The sequence below is a fragment of the Sus scrofa genome, chromosome 14, assembly GCF_000003025.6.
Source record: "Sus scrofa isolate TJ Tabasco breed Duroc chromosome 14, Sscrofa11.1, whole genome shotgun sequence".
NCBI classification, from domain to species: Eukaryota; Metazoa; Chordata; class Mammalia; order Artiodactyla; family Suidae; genus Sus; species Sus scrofa.
The window spans coordinates 64,931,676-64,947,015 of record NC_010456.5 but is presented as its reverse complement, the minus strand read 5'-3'; the positions used below and the strand labels follow the sequence as shown (position 1 = coordinate 64,947,015).

General features: G+C 39.1%; 1 long non-coding RNA gene across 1 annotated transcript in view; it reads right to left on the bottom strand.

Moving 5' to 3' along the window:
* LOC106506013 overlaps positions 1 to 15,340 on the bottom strand; it is a 448,664-nt gene that overhangs the window by 13,409 nt on the left and 419,915 nt on the right. The window contains exon 5 of the long non-coding RNA XR_002338945.1: positions 4,630 to 4,727. This is a non-coding gene — a long non-coding RNA (uncharacterized LOC106506013). The remainder of the gene's footprint in view (positions 1 to 4,629; positions 4,728 to 15,340) is intronic.

Genomic DNA, 15,340 nt, shown 5'->3' with positions numbered 1-15,340 from the left:
TTTCTTTATTACGACAATTGACCGGCCAGATAAATTATGATTCAGTAAGTTACAGGTGTGGGAAATGGAGTGGAAACGTACAAGGGACTCAGCAAACTGTAAAACTGCATTGGCTTTATCAGCGGACTCATGTTGAGTCCATCTAGTTGATGAACATCCTTATCAGCCAGCAAATATAAATGACTTATGGGAATAATATTTCAAGGCATAATGACACAGCTATATCTAGTATTCTTCTAAGATCTGGGTTATTAAATATTAAATATCAAAGCTGTAAATTATAGTAGCAGCTTTATATAACTAAATTAAATTCAAACAAAACCTAATTTCCTTAATCATTGGCTGTAATCCTCCAGGAACATATGCTATTAACTCAACTACAAATGGCACAGAAATTGTCTGACTTCAGTTAAGTTATTTTATATCAAATTCTAATCCAGGGCAGACTTTCTCTGTAAATCTCCTACAGGGATTTTAATACTTCTACAATCATATTGGCTTTTTACAGAGTAACTAATCTTTTCATACTCTCATTTCTCACTCCTTTATCTAATTTTTTATTTTTTCTCTCTCTTTTTTGTTCTCTCAGACCATATTCTAAGTCAAGTTTTTCAAAACAACCTTCTGTGGAATTAAAAAAATTATCCAAAATTATCAACAGAGTTATCCTAACCTAAGATTCTTCATGGAGATCTAATTAAACTTAACTGGGAGTATTTATAGATCCAATTAACTGTCTTATAGCCATGTAAGTCAGAGCAAACCCAAAATAGTAAAAAAATGATCCATATAATTTGGCTCATTATCCCCATGGCCAAATGTTTATGATGAAGTTTGCTCCATGATGAAGTATATTGTGTCTATTGTAATTATGAACAAATGGCTTAAGTGAATTTATTTTGTGCTTTTTCTTGGACAGATGTTAACCGTATTTTCAATAGTCCATTATGGTCAAAGACTAAATAATATATGATTAAGAATCTACAATAGCTTAAAGCAAAAGATTTGGAGAGAGAGGGAAAAATTCGTTCATCTTATGGGGATATATGCAGCTGTAAGGAAATGAGAGTCCTGGCAAAAATGGATGCCTGGAAGTTTGGCCTTCTGTTCCTAAGCAGGTAGGGGAGGCATGGGAGCTTAGTCTTGATAGACACTTAGAAGAAGGAGTGTAATTATTTAAGGTTTTAACCCTATATGTCAGGATGCCTCAATGTGAGGACGGGGCAGTCCAGGACTACCTTGAATCCAACCAAATGGCAATTCAACATGGTGGGAAGGTTGGCAGGCAGAGGGGCATCTAAAGGCTGAAGAACCTTCAATGTTACATTCTCCAGACCAGACTTTCCCAGCCTTAAGTTTTTTCCAGACTTATTTTTGTTTGCAAATCTCTATCTTCACTCTGGTGCCTAATAGGAAGATCAATGTGGACTCAGCTCCTATCATAGTCAGGGTCTCATCATGGGATACCTGGCATCCTCAAAGGTCGACATTTGTCAAAGGAGATGAATTTAATGAGGACCAGTTTACAGAGGCATGGGCAGAATTAATGGAGCCAATACAGGGTGTTGAAACACCCAAGGGCTGACAACTTTGAAGCTGTTACCTCCTTTGAGCTACATGTAGAGACAAGGCAAGGAGTCCAGAGAAGGATTTGAGTCATGGACCAGGGTCCATTTGATTGAAGTAATCCCAGGATGTAGTCACAGACAGAAATGAGGTTAGACAGAAGAATAAGTTCTCTTACTTTTCTCTTCTCCTGCCTCCTGCTGTTGCTTCATATATATATACACCTATGCTGTATACACATACATCTATCTATCTATCTATCTATCTATCTATCTATCTATCTATCTATCTATCTATCTATCTATCCTCCATCTACCAATCATCTATGTATATAGATCTATTAGCCATATAAACTTATGTATAGAGAAATTCCTTATTCATATGTATCTATATAAGCATGTATTCATGTATATATAAATTAACTTTGTTCCATATTTAAAGTAAACATAAGAATCTATGTTCTGACTAATTGCTATAGATATCTGGGCTGGTTGATCTTTACATAAGGTAGCTGTCTTTGAATTATTACTTCTAGGTTCCCTTCAATGCCTGACAGCAAGCATCCTTAAAGGCTGAGTCCTCAACCTTCTACTCTTTCTCCTTACATTCTTTTCCTAGAATTCAACTATTGCCTTTATGCTACTGTGGCTTCTGACCTCAAGGCACAAGTCATAATCCATAGTAACAGTATTTTCTTGAAGTGCAGAATTTCTTTATTTCTTTATTTCAGATAAATAGTGCTTTTATTTCCTTTCAGAATTTAAAGTTCATCACAGAAAATGTTGGAAACATAAAACTTTACTTCATAAAAGCTCTTGACAGTAGTAACACAGACAGATACGAATGTGGTAATTTGTCTAAACACCTAGATCTTTTTTTTTTCTTCCCTAACAACAGTGTCCTGTTATACATTTCGGGTTTTTTCCTACTTTCCTAACTCATGTTGGGTGTTTTCCCCTCTTCAAGGCATACGGTTCTGTGTACCCTTTCTAAGTAGGCTGATTGGTTCTATCCTAATTTAATCAGAAACCTGAGGTGGTTTCCAGGTTTCTTTTTAACTTTTATTTATGGAAGAGCAGAATTTAAAATGAGGGCTCTCCTTTGCTATGAAAAGGACTAGAATTAAAAATGAAATAGACCCACTTTTGTCCTTTCTTGTTTAAAAATGAAGCAACCCCCCAAAAAAAACCAAACAAACAAACAAACAAAAAGAGATAAAGGGAGGAAAGAGGTCCATCAAGCTAGCAGTAAATGTCTAAATTACATTCTTAATACTAGCCATGGTTTGCTCTGGAATCACAAATAAGTCTTGATCTAATGTGGTTTAAGACATGTATAATGCAAATGTTCCCAGGTCTCTCTAGCTTGTGGCTCTCCAGCTTATAGATAAAGTCACCCAAAGAGTCTTTCCTCAGGACTCTGAGGGGTGATGGCTGTCATACACATGACTGATAATCCCTCTGCCCTGTTTGAGGTTCAGTGCCCTTGTGACAGACAATCATCTCCAAAAATGCCAGGACTGCAGTCATAGCTTCATCACCACTTGCCTTAGACTCTCTGGTTTTCTTCTGTAAGATAGGAGGAAAATGCCTTTCCTTTCTCACCCCACACTCACAGGCAACGTCCATGGTGCAGTGGCTTGGTTTCCTGGTGATAGCTGGTTGTAATACTCATTCCAAGCACAGAGGTGACTCAGGGCTTGAGGAGTTACAGAACAGCCTCCCAGAGCACACAGTTCTCCTTCCTCTCCTACTCTGGCTGCTCACCTGAGTTTGACTCAGAGCTAGAATCCCTCATCCAGTTTGGTGAGTGTTGTCTCTCAGGGGCCCTCCTATAATGTGTCTACCATTTTTACACGCACCAATCCCCCCTCACTCTGTAGCAGTCTATATCCCTACTGTGGATGAAATTCAAGTTCTTTAAGATGTATGGATCCCAAAGGCAATAGTTTGCATCTATTAACTCAAAATTCTCAGTCCATTTCCCTCCCTCCCCCTCCCCCTGGAATGGATAAACAATGAGATTCTGTTGTGTAGCACTGGGAACTATATCTAGTCACTTATGATGGAGCATAATGGAGGATAATGTAAGAAAAAAGAACGTATATATGTATGTGTGACTGGGTCACCTTGCTGTACAGTAGAAAACTGACAGAACACTGTAAATCAGCTATAATGGAAAAAATAAAAATCATTTAAAAATAAAAAAGATGTATGGGTCCCACAGAAGCCTGGGGCAGGGCGAAGTCAGTGAGGTTTGGAATGTGCAGAGTTGGGGAAGAGGGTGGGAAGGGAAGCATGAACGGTATCATTCTCTCTGAAGTCAGGGGAGCAAGCTTCATTAGCAGCATACCAGGTGGGGCCAGGAGTGTGTAGAGGAGAGAGGGGTAAAAAGGGAATTTGAAGTGTGGGGAGAAGGACCTGAAATCCACCTTCCACACAAGCATGTCCACAGCTCAAAGCTGCCCTCAATATTCCTTGATAGGTGTATGTGGTCAGCCACACCAAGGTTTCATTCCTTGTAATCAATCTTTAGCTTTTATTCCATTAAGGATATTTTCATCTGTGACTAAACTTTCAACTCTTAGCAGTTTTAGGAAATGTTAACAAATGTCTGGAGTGCCCTTGACTCAAAAATGGATGGGGTTGATTCATACGAGACTATTTTTGAAGCTTCCTGAATTTCTTGTAAAAAGTACCACTGTCTATTAACCAGTGCCTACTGTTTCCTTTCATCATTCATCACTCATTTTACCACCACATCTTGGGGAATTTGTTGTTGATGTTATAAGGGTATCAACTTGATAGAAGTTAGTAACAGTGTTGATATGTGATTTTTCTTCAGGCTCTATGGGCAACAAAGGCAGCATTGGTATAATTCTTGGATCTTGTTTAAAAAATTCCATTTTTTCCCTACATTGGGGATTTAAAAAAAAGTGAAGCAATAAGAATTGCAGTCAATTTCATGCTCAATACAAAATATCATGAGCTGAAAATTTCTGTGCTGGAGGCTTCAAAGAAAACAAAATGTATATGTGGCTCATTTTAAAGGCATAAAACTTACCTATTCCATTAGGTAATCTGTAGAGTCCAGATGGCTTCAGCCATGGCTGTGAAGTCATCACAATTTTCTGAAGAAAGTTACCCTTCAAATTACAGCTACTGTTCAATAAAAAGGAAAGATGCTATAGTCATGGTATGCGTGCAAAATTTCAGCATTATCAACTTTTGACTTCGGGAAAAAAAAATAAAACCCTTTTGTTTCTCCAAGGAAAATCAGTACCAATCTATTAATTGAATCTAACATTGCATCTATTGGAGAGTTTAAAAATAATTTGACAGAAAAACTGCACTGCTTTTATTTACAGCTTCATAGGTCATCTCTAAAAATCTATGAAGGCAGCAGAGTGAAAAACTGAAACAATGAGGGCTGCTGGAGACCACACTCTTGGCTTTTCCTTAGGACTTAGAGTGTAAAGCTGAAAATATTTCAAGAACTCACTTGAACTTTGTCAAAAAATAGTTTTGCCCAAAGAATTAAAACCAGTTCATTACTAATATAGGGGCCTTGCAACCAATTAGGGTCCTGGAAGTTGTGTGATTTAAAACACACACATACACACTCACACATAGACACACACAGATGCCAGACATTGTCTTTGTTATTCTAGTATATCTTCTAGGCATGCTTCAGCTGCAAACTCCTTAGACCTACATCAAGTCTTCTATGACCCAGTGGGTAGCATAATGTCAAGTTGTCAGGATAACCAGGTGTGTCATCTGCCAGCCCTACAGATATCTGGAGATGATTAAATGAAAAAAATGTACATTCTCACCATTCAGGGAGGAGTAGCCTCCAGGTAAGCTTATATGTATAGCTGGGTTTCTGTTAGAACCAACAAACAGACTTTTTTTTTTTCTTTTTATGGCTGCACCCATAGCATATGGAAGTTCCTGGGATAGGAGTCTAATCAGAGCTGCAGCTGCCAGCCTATGCTGCAGCTTGTGGCAATGCCAAATCCGTAACACTCTGAGCAAGGCCAGGGATCAAACCTGCAACCTCACAGAGACAAGGTTGGGTTCTTAACCCATGGAACCACAACAGGAACTTCCTCCAAATAAACTTTTTAAAATCAATTTTTAGTCATTACAACCGTGAAGATTCAGAGGAAGAGACACACTAACCCACCCTAGAACCTAAGTCACTCACAAGAATACTGCCTGAGGGTAGGGGCTGTATGCATCTTTTTCTTCATTGCATCTCCAATGATAAAAAAAGCTTTCAATAAAATTGACTGGCTCTCTCCTCTCTTTCTCAGTCATTCCCCTGCTATTAGCAACTTTGCCATGCTGCTTTTAAGACAACATGGTAAGGTTCAGCAATTTTTATAATCAGCCCTCAAAATATTAGTAATATCTGTGTGTTCTAATTTACTTTAAAAAAAATTAATTTAGGGTCTATGCCCAGCCTAGACATTTAACAGAATGGATGAGCCCATGCAGGCAATTTTGGGACTGATATACTTTGAATTCCCTCTTCTGTGATAGTAACGGATATCCTCAATTAGGGCTTTGGTCATTACGTTAGTCATGTCAGGACAAGATATTACACACTGGGTGGCTTAAACAATAGCCTTTTTTATTTTTTTCTCTCTCTCATAGTTCTGGAGGCTGAAAGTTCAAGGTTAAGGTGCTGGCAGGGTTGGTTTCTAATGATATCTCTCTTTCTGTCTTGAGGGTGGACACCTTCTTGCTATGTTCTCTTACAACTGTCCTTTGTGCACCCACAGATGGAGAGTGAGAACTCTGGTGTCTCTTCCTCTTAAGGACACCTGTTCTATTGGATAGGGCTCTACCTTTGTGACCTCATTTAAACCTAATGACCTCCTTAAAACCCTGTCTCCAAACTCAGTCATATTAGAGTTTAGGGTTTCAGTATACGAATTTTTAAAAATTTATTATTTATTTATTTATTTATTTATTTTTTAGGACCATACCCATGGCATATGGAGGTTCTCAGGCTAGGGGTCAAAGCAGAACTGTAGCTGCCAGCTTACACCACAGCTCACAGCATCACCAGATCCTTAACCCACTGAGTGAGGCTAGCAATTGAATCTGTATCCTCATGGGTACTAGTTGGGTTTGTTAACTGCAGAGCCACAACAGGAACTCCTCAATATACAAATTTTGAGGGTACATAATTCAGTCCGTAACTTTCCACCCTCATAGTACTTAAGTTACGACATATCAATTAGAGAGTAAATGTTGCTCAAGGGTTTTCTATCCTCCTCTGGGAAAAGGGTTAGTGTGTTTTGGTTGTACATAGGACAATTGTATCATATTAGGTATAAGGATAATCTTGTTATTTGCCTTATCTGGAGATTCAATATGGCTTAAGTAGAAGTGTATAGATGACAAGTTGACAAGTGGTGGACTTGTGATGATTAATGTTGTATGTCATAACTGGGCCATGGAGTGCCCAGATATTTGGTCAAAAATTATTCTGAGTTTTTCTGTCAGGGTGTTTTTGGATCAGATTAACATTTAAATGGGCATACTGAGTCAAGTAGATTGCCCTCCACAATATGGATGAGCCTCATCTAATCAGCTGAAGGCCCGAATAGAACAAAAGGCTAACCTTTCTACAAACGAGAGAAATCTCTGGCCTGTTAACCTTCAAACTGGGACAGCTGCTCTTCCTGGTTCTACAGAAGGTCACCATTCTTCACACTCAAACTGGGACATGGACTCTTCAGGATTTTGAACTTGCTGGCCTCCATATTCATGAGTCAATTCTTTTAAAATAAATAAATAAATAAATTATTTTTTTTCTGGAGAACTCTGACTAATAGTCATTCTTGCATTTCAAAGCTGGCTATCTCCCACTTACCGTCAATTATGGGTACATGAATTTACTGTAAATATTTCCTGTGGGTTGATCATATTTTGTTGTTGCAAAATTTAGAAATCAGAAAATTCTAGTCAGAGTTCCCACAGTTTTATGACTCCTAATGTGAGTCATAAATTCGAGTGATCGCGAAATATTCAAAAGACTACAGAATACTTCCTAAATTCTGTAACTCGTGAGCTACAAGACCTAGGATAAATTATCTGCTTTGAAATCCAGTTCTTCATTTGGAAGTGGGGATAAAGACATCCTCTTTCTATATTTTGAGACCATGTTATATTCTCATGATATGACTCATAGAAGTTCTTCTAAAGATGCAGGGTGTCATCATATGATTGGACGTACTACTATTACTGCCTAACATACATATGCACTTGTGTCTGGGGTTTATTTTGAATGAAAAATGCCCAAACTTTAGGAAACAGATCTTATCATGACAAGCCCCTAAGGTTCAGTCAAGGGCTACTCTCCCTGCCCACTGCTTTGGCCAATAGCCATGGTCTACCAGGGATCTACTTTCCCACGGAGCGTGTGAAGAGTTTTAGAATTCTTCTAATGCCTCACACGTTCCTGGCAGCCACTGCCATTGGACCTGAGCAGGCAACAAGTTGACACCTTGTTGTCATCTCTGAATTAGTTAAGAATTAATCAATTCTGTGGGCCAGACTGACCTGCCAAAGGAATGTCTACATTACTATGAATTTCTATAATGGTATGTAGATTTGTGGAAGAGTCAGGAACATATGCCCAACCTTCATGGCTGCATGTAGCAGTCATCAACTTTGCAGCTGTATGCCTCAGCATATTGAACCCTTGTGGTTGGATAAACATGTCTGCTCTCCTCTGCAAATTTCCTTACAAATTCTGCAGTTTGTGGGAGCTGTCTTTGCAGAAGGGAGTTGTCTGAGAGGGAGCAAGAACTCAGACAGACTGTGTGCCAAGAGAAGAAAATAGGCTGGATTATCCATCTCCCTCAGCAACTCTTTCTTGCCTTCCTCCCCCACTATAGGCACGTCCTTCTGGGGATATTTTCTCAATTCTTCTCCAGATTACATGGGAGAAAGAAGAATTCTCTGATTAAAGTAAGCAGAAGGTTTTATGTTTCTTTTTTTTTTCACTGAGTCATAGAAAAGAAACAAAACAAAACACATTCAGCCCAACTGAAATCTAACCAATCATATAGCTTTATTAAACATAGCATCGACAGAAAGAAAATATGAAATTCTTGCCCAGGAAGGATGCATGCCAAGAACAGAGTAATTTTCTGGCTTTGTCTTTCATATCTATAAATTTTTTTCTTTGTGCAAGTTACTACGTTCATGAATAGCTGTTGATATTACACATTTGGGAAACTTACAAATGGACAGTGAAATGCGTTAGGGATTACCAGATGTTAGCCAGCCACACTCCATGAGAACCTTACTCACATTGGCTTTTGACCTCCAGAGGACCTAAAACCCCTTTCTTTTTTCTTCTATTATTTGATCTCCTTGTTTCTGGGGCCAAGTATATATTGGATGCAAAATTTTTTTCAGACCAAAACTTGGCATGTGAACTCTTGATTTGGCTGCAGTTGGGTTACCACCAATTTGCAAAATAAAGTATGAATAATAATCCAAGCTGTAAGAGTGTAAAGTAAAATAAATCTTTACTTTACCATCTTATCAGGGAATATAAATCATTCTGGCACGTACGTCAACCTTCATTTTTGTGTAAGAGTTCCAGATGTAGTTATGATTCAATTTTATAAATATAACCAACTTGTTAAATATAAAGAGAAGAAAAGACCCCATGGATCTCATGAATGGCCCTTCCTCATGAATACAATCTGAGCTCAGAGCCATGGGATCTGATCTGTATTCATGCGACAGTGTTGCCTCTGCACACATTTTTCTCATCTCTTTGTACCTTACTCAATCAAATGCCTTTTCCCTTTGCTTATTTTCTGCCATGTATGTTTCTTCTTGATCTACAAACAGTAGATTAACCTTTGGGGGTGAAATCTGGGCCAAAAGGGGAAATTATTTTTTTGGCTACACCCATGGCATCTAGAGGTTCCTGGCCAGGAATTGAACCTGTGCCATTGCAGTGACCTGAGTCACAGCAGTGACAATACTGGATCTTTAACCTGTTGAGCAACCAGGAAACCCCCGAAAGGGAATATTGGAGAGTTCTCTTTTGGTGCAGTGGGTGGCTCAGTTCGCTGCTGTACTGCAGGTTCAATCCCTGGCCCCAAAATTTTCACATACAGCCAGTGGGGCAAAAAAACAAAAAAACAAAAAAGCCAAAAAGGGGAATTTTTATAGAACACATAATTGCAGCAATGATTTAGGATGCTAAACTCCATCATTTTTACATTTCAAAGTAGGTTTCAATATTAAACACTTGCTGTAAGTTTTCAAACCTCAGGTCTTGGTCATATCAGACCCCACTGCTGCTCTACCTGCCTGACTGGGCACCACCACCTCTTTGTCCTCTGTGTGCAGACCTTGCACAGACTGGCCAGAGCACCCAGCATTCTCAGCCACAGTCAAAGGTGGCCCTCCTATATTATACACAATATACTATGGTGCGGGCACATTACCTTCTTTTAGCCCAACAACCTTTTAGAGCAGAACTCTTACAATGAGGAAAGTGAGGCTTAGATTACTGCACTTGCCTATAGTTACACGGTTAGGTCACTGGATACCTAAGCCCCTATGGGAAGCCACTTCTTTCTGCCCATGTTAGAAGCATCTCTTCTGACCATCCTTCCATTTTGGCCACCCTTGGTCACCGAACAAAAGGTATCACCATTACTTCTCCTCTCCTTGGTATGTTTTTATCCTCTGCTGTTCTTCACTTCTGCACCCCAAACTAGCCCAACACCCAGGATGCATTCTGGCACCCCACTCAGCTCTGACTCTCAGTAAGAGTCTTCCTCTGTTGAAGTCGGTGGCACCTGGGTTTAACATAGTCTGCCTCTCTTAACCCTTTAGGCATCTCCTTTTATTTACTCAGAAGCTTGACACATGGATTAGTTTCCTTTTCTAACAAAGTTTTTTTGTTATTGCTTTTTGTGTGTTTGTTTGTTTGTTTTCTTTTCTTTTTTTGGCTGCACCCATAGCATATGAAAATTCCTGGACCAGGTATCGAACCTGTACCACAACAGTGACTTGAGCCACTGCAGTGACAACAGCACCTATTGTGCCACAAGACAAATCCCTAACAAAGCTAGGTTGTTTATTTTTTTTCTTTTTAGGGTTATACCTGAGGCATAAAGAAGTTTCCAGGCTAGGGGTCGAATCAGAGCTACAGCGTCAACCTATGCCACAGTTTGAGGCAACATCAGATCCTTAACCCACTGAGTGGGGTCAGGGATTGAACCTGCATCCTCATGGATACTAGTCAGGTTCTTAACCCACTGAGCCACAATGGCAACTCTACAAAGTTGGTTGTAAGAGCTTCTGACTTTCCCCTACCCTTACAGGAACATCAGCCTTCATACCCCCTTTATTTTCTTCCAGTCTGCTACCTTGCTCCATTTCCCTTTTCAACCTGCCCATGGAATCTTCCACTGAGGTCTGAACAGTTAATATTCACCATCTTTGGTTCCCTTAGAGCCCCATGCTCTGCCCAACCTGTCTGGGAACGCCAAACCCCAGGTGAATGTTACAACCCATGTTCTCTGTATTCTCACTACGGCCAAATAAGACAGCTGAAGGCTGCCCGAGGAAAGTGCATATTCCTGTTTGTTGGTGCTCATACCAGCTCAGAATTGTTCTGTAAGCCTTCATTTGCCTTTGCCTAGAGTCTGCTCTCTTTACTTTTGGATACAGGCCCAAGGCTCTACTACACTCCTCAAGATCCTCACCCAGCATCCACTCCTGGCTGCCAGCATGCAGACTCTCATCCTACATCCTATTTCAAGGTGGCGGCTGAGGTCATTGGGCCTTATCTTTGTCAACTTCCCGTCTCCTTTTAGCCCTGGCCTTATCTTAATCCACAAGCTTCCTTCCTTCCTTGCAATCTCGGAGGAGAGAAAGTCCCTTCTGCCTGGAATACCTTCCCCATTTCCCTCCATTTGGCCAACTCCTCACTCATATTTGAAGGCATCCCAGGTGGTCCTTCTTTCAAGGTGGGTTCCATAAAGCCTGTCCCAGAGATGGAGCAGGAGACTCTCCTCAGAGCTTGTACTTCTAACATGCTAGCATAAAGCTGCTGAAGTGTGTGCTGCCTAGACCAGGCTGGGAAGTCCTCAAGGTCAGAGACCTGGTCCCATTCACTTTTAGATCCTCAATTTAGTGCAGGCCTGTCACATAAAAGGGACAGAATTTTACTTATTTGTTTTTGTTATCAACTTCCTTCCTTAACTGAGCTGGATGTGTTTCCTCAGCAGTCTAGACAAAACAAAAAAACCAAACATCAGACTCACAGATCCACCAAAGAGATTGTCCTGTGCTTTTATATTTCATTTCTATTTAAAAGATTTTACAGATAATACAGTTTGTAACATATTATGTGGGTATACATATATACACATACATATTCATATTTTTCCAGTACTTTATATGCCATAAAAATATCTTTTGTTTTCCATTCTTAACACTATTATAAACTAAATAAGTTGTGACCTTAAACAAGTCACGTGCCCATTCTGGGCCACAGTTTGCAAAGTGAGGAGACTGGGTGAACTCAGTTTGCAAAGTGAAGGGACTGGTTGAACTCAGTGGACTCTTCAGCAATGAGATAATTTTGTGGATGACAATGAAAATAAGCAGAGACTCTATGCGTGGGCGATAGCAGGAAAATAACTGCCTCTGGTATCCTAAAAGTATTTTCAAATTATCACATAATAATTGCCTTAACTGAATTTCTAAAGTGAGTTTTTGAACTTATAAGCTGCTTTTAAATAACATTAAATCACAAAATAAAATCGTACATTTGTATGCCAATTCCCTTTTTTCCCTTTTTAAAAACACACTTTTAAATTTTATAATGATTTACATAAAATTTGCAAAGCCTGTACACCCCTTATCTGTTTACCTCTTGTTAATATCTATTACTACCAACCAAACTCTAGACTTCATTGAGACTTAACTAATTTTCTACTAATGTCATTTTTTGTGTTCCAAGATTCCCATCTGGGGTACCATACTCCATTTAGTCATCATGTCTCCTTAATTTCCTCTGGTTTGTGACAGCTTCTCAGTCTTTGCTTGTTTTTCATGACCTTGATAGTTTTGAGAAGTACTGGTAGGGTATCCTGCCAAATGTCCTTCAATTTGGGTTTCTTAGATGTTTTTCTCATGGCTAGACTGGGGTTATGGGTTTTGGGGAGGAAGACTAGAGAGATAAAGTATTATTCTCATCACATCATATCAAGGGTATGTACAACAACATACCTTATCACTATAATTTTAATCTTGACTTCACTGTTCTTCTACAGAGCAATTTCATATTCATTACCTCAGGTGGCTCTTCTAAGAATCATGGTGTATATAAGGCTGGCATCCTCAGCTCCATTTTACAAAGGAAGACTTTGAGGTAGGGGCTGTAACTAAGGCATTATAATTGCTGCTGCATCAGTCTCTTCATAGCAGCTTGACCCCTCTTCTAAGTCACTCTTAAAAGAAGCACTTATAAAAAGCAACGCCAGGATTGGTGGTTTCTTGCGAGCACTAGGACACAAGTTCAACCCCTGCCTTGCCCAGGAAAGTGGGTTAAGGATTCGGTGTTGCCACAGCTGCAGTTTAGGTCATCACTGTGGCTCGGATCTGATCCCTGGACTGGGAATTCCATATGCCACAGGGCGGTGAAAGAAAAAAAAAAAAAAAGCAATGTCTTAGAGTTCCGTAGTGGTTTAAGGATCTGGCATTGTCACTGCTGTGGTGTGGGTTTGATCCATGGCCTGAGAACTGCAGCATAACAAGGGCTCCCCCAACCACCCCCCTGCCCTGCGCCCCTGCAAAGCAACATCTTAAAATGCTTTCCAGTATATATTCATCTTCCTGCTCCTGTGGTTAAGAATTTTCATGACTGTAACTATAAACCTAGGCCTATTTGGACAAATACAAAATGGATCAAAATGTTCAAGGAACCAATCAAATAATGACCAATAATAAACTATACACTAATCATGATTGAAATTCACATTTTGAATGAACTTTCTTTTTTCAAACTGATTATTTTGTGTTCGATTGTCATAATCCCTTTTCATTTTTTTTTATTAAATTATAGTTGATTCACAGTGTTGTGCCAGTTTCTGCTGTGCAGTAAAGTGACCCAGTCATACCCATATATACATTCCCTTTCCTACATTATCTTCCATCATGGTCTATCCCAAGAGATTGGATATAGTTCCCTATGCTATACAGTAGGGCCTCATTGTTTATCCATTCTAAATGTAATGGTTGGGGTTAGTAGATACTTTATTACCTTAAGAATTCAAGCCTTCTTAAGTAGATCCCCAAAATCCTTTAAAAGAAATTTTTTTCCTCATCTGTAAAACAGGCTTGTTATTTACAAACAGATATAACATTTTGGGTGTGTAGAAATGCTGCTCACTTTTCAGTCAGATAGGGACTGACTGACTACTGCAATGAACACTGGAGACACCAATAACAAAAATAATCATTATTATCATAGCAATATTAATAATAGCTAACATATTTAGTTCTTACTATAAGGCAGGATCTGGGCTAAACGATAATCTCATTTCATCCTCAAAATCTATGGGTTAAGTGCTACTTATATCCTCATTTTGCAAGTGAGGAAACTGAGGCTGAGAGAGATAAACACCCACGTTTGCGCAGATCGTATTTTTGAAAAAAGTTTTATTGGAGTACAGGCGACTCACAATGCTGTATACAGATCATATTCTTGAAGCAGTTTGGTAGGGCTGCCATAACAAAATATCTGGACGGATGGCTTAAAAACAGATATTTACTTTCTCACATTCCTAGATCACAGAAAGCCCAAAATCAAGATGTTGGCAGTTTTGTTCTCATCTGAGGCCTCTCTCTTTGGCCTGCAGATGGTCACTTTCTCCCTGAATCCTCACAGGGCCTCTCCTCTGTCACATGCATCCCTGTTGTCTCTGCATCCAAACTGCCTCTATTTATAAGAACACCAGTCAAACCATATTAGGATCCACCTTAATGGCTACATTTTTAAAAAATTTAAATTTAATGGAGTATAGTTGACTTAGAAAATTGTCTTAATTTCAGGCATACAGCAAAGTAAAACAGTTATAAATATATCTATTTTTTTCAGATTATTTCCCCATATAGGTTATTACATAGCTTTGCATAAATTTCCTCATACTATATAGTAGGTCCATGTTACCCATCTATTTTATATATAGTAGTGTGTTTATGTAAATCCCAACGCCCTAATACAACCCTCCCCACCACATTTCCTCTTTGGTAACCATAAGTTTGGTTTCATAATCTTTGAGTCTGTTTCTGTTTTGTAAGTTCTTTTGTATCATTTTTATTAGATTCCAAATATTAGTGATCTTATATTTGTCTTTGTCTGACTTACTTCACCTAGTATGATAGGTCTGTCCGTGTTGCTGAAAATGGCAGTACTTCATTCTTTTTTTATGGCTGAGCAAATTCCATTGTGTATATGTACCACATATTCTTTATCCAATCCTCTGTTGATGGACATTTAGGTTGCTTCCATGTCTTGGCTATCGTATATTGCTGCAATGAACACTGGGGTGCCAGTATCTTTTCAAATTATGGTTTTCTCCAGATATATACCCAGCAGTGGGATTGCTGGATTATACAGTAGTTCTATATTTAGGTTTTTAAGGAACCTCCATAATGTTCTCCAGAGTGGTTATACCAGCTTACATTCCCACCAACAGTGTAAGAGTATG